Here is a 7,951-nt window from a genome sequence, read left to right on the forward strand (position 1 = left end):
GTGACCCCTTTAACTTTTTGCTGGGATCATATTTTTCCCCCCCAGAGATGCTTCCATTACTGCAAACAATCCTCCTCCCCCCTCTAAGTTTTACAATCTTTTAACAAATGGCTACTTTCTTCACAGTTGTAACAACTATGGGTTTGACTTCCTGATGTCTTCCTTTTGTTTGGGCAGGAGCTAAAGGCTTCTTTACTTTACTTCACCTTTAATCTTTCCAGCTCCTTAGAGTTCTGACATTGGGAGAGGTTTTTTCATTCTTTCTCCTACATTTTTCTTCCAAACATCCTCTGATCTTTCGGTTGCCATGCAGTGTCAGCCAGTTCTATGCCCTTTGAACTGCTTCTGGGTGGTGTTCTTTCACCCCAAACCTCACTTTAGTAGGTAGTACCTGTAGACACTGTTCTAAAATTACTTCCTCTGCCACTTTTTCTTTGCTCCTTTCATCTGGCCTAGACCATTTCCTGCCTATGTTTTCCAACCTTGCCCACAATTCATGAATCCCTTTCATGCTTGACGTTTGTTGTAGGTCCTACATTTCTGTCTATAGGTTTAAGGAGTGACATATCTGTACAGGATGATCTCTTTAACATGGGATTAACTCATGGCTTCTCTTGCTGAAGACTACAAAATTTATATCCCACATACAAAAACTCTCAAAGCTTTTCCCATTAAACATGGGACTACTCTGTCCACCCATTAATTCAACTCTTTCAAACTTGGTAAAATAGCATTCTACATCTTTTTTCCTGTGACAGCTTAGAGATTTTTATGTCTTTAGGATCACCTTCCCTCTCTATATGTTCTGAAAACATATGAAAAGAGGTGATTGTGCCCCTTCTGGTGACTGTATCTATCCCTTTAAGTAAATTTATTAGCCTCCTAAACTATTCTCACCTCTCTTTCACCCTATTCCTATTGTAGCCTCTCCTTCCTCTCTGTCTCCCTCCAAAGGCATTATTCTTCCTCTTTAATTAATCAAAGCTTTTCCTCTTGCTGTTGTTTTAACTTTTCTGTGATATTGGCCCAAGTATCTGAGCCTAGCCCTGTTTCAGACTCATTTACCTTCTTTGGCTTAACTATAGGCGTGGGGTGGATACCCATCTCTATCCAAGTAGTAGACTATTCTAAAGAAGAATCTGTCTCTTCTGCCTTTTCCATGTCTGTTTGCGTGGTATAGGTTCTAGTAAGAGGTCTGGTTTCTGCAACCAGGATGTTGACTATTTCCTGCAAAATCTGGGCTGTACAAGGCCAATCTTGTTTTCTTTTTATTTAGTATTTAATGAACTCCTTGCATTTAAGCCAACACCATTTGTATGTTTGCCACTCAGTGTTGGATATTCTACTTTGCTTTCCTATCCCACCTCTGCCACACATTGTCACAGGTTCTTTTTAACTATACCCCATTTAGTGGGCTCCAAAAACAAAATAGTCAACAGCAACACAAGCCCCTAAATAATACACACACAAACAACCATTCACAACTTTTACCCACTACTCATCACTACTCTTTTCCACTGCTGCTACTGCTCCTACTACAACTATTGCTCTTTGTGAATCCTACGTTTTCCATTCCTTGGGAGTATTGCTAGGGAAAATTATCTCCTTCAAACTACTTCAGGCTGCTTTATTTCCTCACACAGAAACCTTCTCTCTCCCACACACCACTACCTGTGTCTCTCAGCACAGCTTTTATGTCAACATTGCTGTTCTGAGTGGAGAGAAGGCTTAATGAGAGAGGCCCATAGTAATACAGGTGCTGGCCATTTGGGGGGCAGCTTGTTCTCTCATAATTGGTGAGAAACCCAACTTCACCCATTGCTGATGGAATTGGTGAAGAGTTCACGGCCTCAAGCTGTAACATTTCCCACTGCATTCCATTTGGGAGACCTAGTGTTATCAATGGAGTTTGTAGTGTAGCAGCTCTTCTAACAATTGCCGATCAGTTTCCATGAGATACAACTTCCTCCCAAAGATTTAAAGCTCTTGAAATAAATTATAAAAACTTGTTGCATACCCTGGTTCTATCATGTATGTTGACCCTACTCAAGCATCACTAGAGTCAAATAAGATAATCAGGCTCTCAAAACTGGACCTATCTGTCACTAATACTAAGTGAGGTTGCCCAGCTCAACAAATGATCAGTTTTAGTTGAAAAGTGTTTTCTATTTGTGCGTATACACACACTGAGTCCCCTTTCATGCAAAAGGTCCATTCTCACCTATCTGCAAATAGGATTTTGAGCAGCTAACCATAAATAGACCTTCATCAGAAGGCAGTGAAGTGACACAAGTAAAAATGCCAGCATATGTTCTTCAGTGAATGCTGGCAGATTGTGGTTGCTATTGCTAATGTTAAGCTATTTATTTTAAATATTCAAAGATATTTCAAATGAGCCTGCTGATTTTCAGGCTGACCTCTATCATATGGGAGGCTAATAACTGACCTCCATAAAGCTGGTTTTGGTTTGGCTTTAGTTATGGATTTCAGAGAATATTATTATACTTTACTAGAGACATTTTCTAACTAGATAATCTAAGAGATAGAAGCTGTATAGGCACTGATCAATGTACTCTTTCGACAATTGACATGAACAATATTCTCCAACAACGAGAGCTGCATTGAGCTGCCTCTTTTTCTTTCTAACAATTAATCCAGGCGGGAGGTGAATCTATCATTTTATGCTCCTCCAGGTTAAATACTCTGTTGACTTCTCACTGCTGGATATCAATCTTGGCCCTCTGTCTCTTTCTCTCTCTTCATAAAAGCCACAAAAGATGAAATACACTCTCTGGATATATTTCAGCAGCACAGGGAAGTTCTCCAGAGCAGTTGAAATAATCTAAAAGGAAAAATTAACTTTGGATATGCACAGTGGTGGGATTCAATTTTTTTTACTACCGGTTCTGTGGTTCCACAGGCTTGATGGGTATGGCTTGGTGGGCATGGCAGGGGAAGGATACTATAAAATCTCCATTCCCTCCCGACACCAGGGGAAGGTTACTGCAAAATCCCCATTTCCTCCCGATCAGCTGGGACTCGGGAGGCAGAGAATAGATGGGGGCGGGGCCAGTCAGAGGTGATATTTACCGGTTCTCCGAACTACTCTAAATTTCTGCTACCGGTTCTCCAGAACTGGTCAGAACCTGCTGAATACCACCTCTGGATATACATGGATTGAGCAAAATCCCTGCCACTTTAATCTCAGAGCTCTTCTATACTACAGGTAGAAGGAATTACAAAATCCTGAGCTACACAATCTCAAGATTTCTAATGGGCCAACATATTTCTGCAGGTTTTCCCTTATAAAGATATAAAAACAAGAGAACAAGAGAAGTTTGCTTTAGTGGTTAAGGCACCGTGCTAGAACCTGGGAGACTCTGAATTTTAGTCCTGCCTTTGGCATGAAGCCAACTGGGTCACCATGGGGCAGACCCTCCCTCTCAGCCCTAGGGAGCAGGCAAGGGCAAATCAGTACAGGTAGTCCTCAATTTACGACCACAATTGAGCCTAACATTTCTGTTGCTAAGCAAGATGTTTGTTAATGTTTTTTTTTTAAATTAAATTTATATACCGCCCTACTCCCGAAGGACTCAGGGCAGTGAACAGGCACAGAATAAAAATACATAAATACAAAAGTTAGAAACAATTTAAAACCAAATTAAATAATTTAGCCCAAGACAATTAAAAAATCCCATAATTTAAAACAAATTAAAATTTCAGTTTAAAAAATTAAAAAGGGGAGAAAATTAGACCAGGCCGGCTTGCTGGAATAGGAGGGTCTTAAGAGCATGGCGGAAAGTGCGCAGATCCGGGATCCTCCGTATCTCCGGGGGGAGCTCGTTCCAGATAGTGGGTGCCCCCACAGAGAAGGCCCTCCCCCTGGGGGCCGCCAGTAGACACTGCTTGGCTGACGGCACCCGGAGGAGCCCCTCTCTGTGAGAGCGTACCGGCTGGTGGGAGGCTGTTTGTGGTAGTAGGCGGTCCCGTAAATAACCAGGTCCTAAGCCATGGAGCGCTCAGAAGGTGGTAACCAAAACCTTGAAGCGCACCCAGAAGACCACCAGGAGCCAGTGCAGCTCGCGCAGGAGAGGTGTCACAAGGGAGCGCCATGTTGCTCCCATAACCACCCACGCGGCTGCACTCTGCACCAGTTGGAGCCTCTGGGTACTCCTCAAGGGGAGCCCCATGTATTTGCCCCATTTGATGACCTTTCTTGCCACAGTTGTTAAGTGAACCACTGTAGTTGTTAAGTTAGCAACACAGTTGTTAAGTGAAAATCCGGCTTCCCCATCGATTTTGCTTGACAGAAGGTCACAAAAGGTGATCCCATGACCCTGGGACACTGCAAACGTCATATGGGTCAGGTGCCAAGCATCTGAATTTTGATCATGTGACCACAGGGATCCTGCTATGTTCATAAGTGTGAAAAATGGTCATAAGTCACTTTTTTCAGGGCCGTTGTAACTTTGAATGGTCATTAAGTGAACTGTTGTAAATTGAGGACTACCTGTACAAAAATCTTGCCAAGACAACTGCAGGTACTGGTCCAGGCAGTCATCAGGAATCAACACTGACTTGAAAGTGCACACAAACACACACACACACATATACCCCAGTGGTGGAATTCAATTTTTTTTATCACCGGTTCTGTGGGTGTGGCTTGGTGGGTGTGGTGTGGCTTGGTGGGCGTGGCAGGGGAAGGACACTGCAAAATCTACATTCCCATCCCATTCCAGGGGAAGGATAGTGCAAAATCCCCATTCCCTCCCTACTCTGGGGACAGCCAGAGGTGGTATTTGCCAAATTATTTAAAATTTCTGCTACTGGTTCTCCAGAACCTGTCAGAACCTGCTGAATAGAAACCCTCTCTCTCACAAACACACACGGTAATCAGAATATTGATGGAATGCCCTTGTAAACTTTTCCTTCAAGTATGTCAGTTCTAATCGGCCGAGAGATTGTCTGGTATGTTGAAGAACATTCAAAATTATAGATGATGCTAACTTAGATGCAGTAGGAACTTACAATATCTATAACTAGCTGTGGTCTCGTGCACATAAAACTTGCAAGGTGAGCAAGAAAGCTAAATATTTCCTCCAATTAAATACTGGATGTTCTTTTTCTTATTCATTTCTCAGAATAAAATGATTTATCTTCACTTGGATCCCAACATTGTCGACAAGTTTAGCTTAAAATAAATGACTTGGCATAACATCAATGGGATTTCAAAGGAAATAGCATTACTCTGCATTGCGCTGTTTTGAAAGTGGGACATGAGGATGAAGACTGGTTCACATGGAAATTTTAACTATAAGATATCTTATGAATTTGGTATACAATTAGTTAATTCATGTGACCATTTTCATAAAAAGAATTGCTTTCCTTTCCTTTCCTTTCCTTTCCTTTCCTTTCCTTTCCTTTCCTTTCCTTTCCTTTCCTTTCCTTTCCTTTCCTTTCCTTTCCTTTCCTTTCCCATCTACAGCCAGACTGTACCAATTTTGCAGGTGATATTTAAAAAATATAGGGGGAGAGAGAGAGAGAGAGAGACAGAGACAGAGACAGAGATAAAGAGACGGAGAGACAGAGAGAAAAAAATTCAATTTATGTTGGTGTTTAACTCTGGGACATAGATATTTGTATGCATTTTTTACTAAGATATATATTTGGTATGCAATTTTTGAACTGCAAACTACATCACAACATTTCATGTAGCACATCAAAGGATAGCTATATCCCAGCACATACATTTGCCTGAAAAGTGTTGATTAGCTCAGAATGCTTTAAAAATGTACACCAAGCAGTATTTGCCAGCAACTCATCTACATATAATACCAATTTGCTGCACAATATGCCATTTTGATCAATCTGCTGTTCCTTAAGCTTGTTTTGAAATCGATCTTTGCATTTCATTCCTAAATTACCTAGACATTATTTAGGTGAAACTCTTTCTTTTGAATGAGATATCCTAGCAATGTGCTTCCTGATCCAAACAATGATTTATATATATTCCGTAAAAACATTGTACTTTCTAAATGCATTCAGAAAATGCTGTGTATGTAAAGATGGTTTTTCCCCCCCCATCTCAAGGAATTTATTCTTGAAGTTAGGGGGAAAAACAAAATGCAGGATTGTGCAATAGGAACATAAAACATCAGCTAAGCTATTGTCACCCAAAGTCATCTCTGGCATTAGCAAGATGTTTAAGGTTGCTTGCATCTGGAAAACTCAGAATATTACATTTGTGCCACTGCACAGAATGTATGTGGGATATAAAACTGTCCTCCTTTTAGAATGAAAACAATTTCTCCTGTCCAAAAGAAAGCACACATTAGCCACACGTAACTAAGACTCATTATTTTTATAGATCGAAGGTTTCAGTGCAGAGATATAGAAACTGGAAAACTTTGATGAGCCATGGTGGCACAGTGGTTGGAATGCAGTATCGCAGGCTAACTCTGCCGACTGCCAGCAGTTCGATCCTGATTGTCTCAAGGTTGAATCAGTCATCCATCCTTCCAAAGTTGGCAAAATGAAGACACAGATTCTTTGGGGCAATATGCTGTCTCTGTAAACTGCTTAGGGCTGTAAAGAACTGTAAAGCAGTATATAAGTCTAAGTGCTATTGCTATATAATTTTGTGACATCAATGGTATTCGCATAACAATATTTTAAGGTTAGATTATACTATATAGCATTGGCATTGGTGGGTTAAAAATTCAAGATCTTGGTCATGACACTGGCTTTGAAGCCCCACATATTTATATTGCATTGCCACTAACACACGTACAAAAGGGGTGAAGTTCCAATTACATTGCTGTGATTGCAACTTTACTATATTTTTAGGCCCCTCCCGGAGACTGCTGATAATCAATTTAAGTTCTTTTTTATTTTCAAAGAAAACTCCAGAAGATCGGGAGCAAATGATATTTTGCTGTCCCATTGTGTCAGGTAGCTAGACGTATAAAGAGATGTAAAACCATCGATTTTCATTGTAAGGTACTTTTTATACCTTTGTTGCACATTGTAGTTGAAATAGCAATAGTAATAGCACTTAGATTTATATACTGCTCCATAGTGCTTTACGGCACTCTCTGAGCAGTTTACAAATGTCAGCATATTGCCCCTAATAATCTGGGTCCTCATTTTACCAACTTCGGAAGGTCAGAAGACTGCATCAACCTTGAGCCAGTCAGGATCGAACTCCAAGCTATGGGCAGAGTTTGCCTGCAATACTGCATTCTAACCACTGCCCTACAGGAGCTCCTATCAAGCTTGCTTTATTTAATTATGGAGCCCTTGAGTCAATGCTGACTTTTGGCAGCTGCCTGGACAAATCCCTGCAGTTTTCTTGGCAAGATTTAAGAAGTAGTTTGCCATTACCAGGTCCCTAGAGCTGAGAGAGGGTGACTGGCTGAAGATCCCTCAGCTGACTTTGTGCCTGAGGTGAGACAAGAACTCAAAGTCTCCTAGTTTCTAGTCTGGAGCCTTCAGCGCTACATCAAACTGGCAGTCTAATATTGAGGATAGGTTTGTTTAATTGCCCATAAAATTGGGTTGAATCATTTGGGATAGGAAGATAGAGGAGAGAAATCGCTCCTGGAGATTTATTCCAGTCTCAGCACTGTTGAAATTCTAAAGATCTTTTCATAAGGGTAAGATAAACCCTCTTGCAAGCTGAGGTTGGGAGATGTTTATGTTCTGCTCTTGGCAACCATGAGTTGCCGTTGCTAACTTATTTTAATATAAGAGGGGGGGCTGGAAAACACATCCTAAAGGCAATCTTTTCTATGAACATCATCACCATTATAGCTCCATTTTACATGCAAAATAGCTGCCCCATTGCCCTCGCACAAGCCAGCATTGTGTATTTTCCATTACAAAATGCAGAAAAGCAAAGTGTATAAGAGAGCGTTTTGGTAAAGAAATAAAACCTGCTAGGTTATTGCAA

The sequence above is a fragment of the Pantherophis guttatus genome, chromosome 2, assembly GCF_059756535.1.
Source record: "Pantherophis guttatus breed Tessera chromosome 2, ASM5975653v1, whole genome shotgun sequence".
Lineage (NCBI taxonomy): Eukaryota > Metazoa > Chordata > Lepidosauria > Squamata > Colubridae > Pantherophis > Pantherophis guttatus.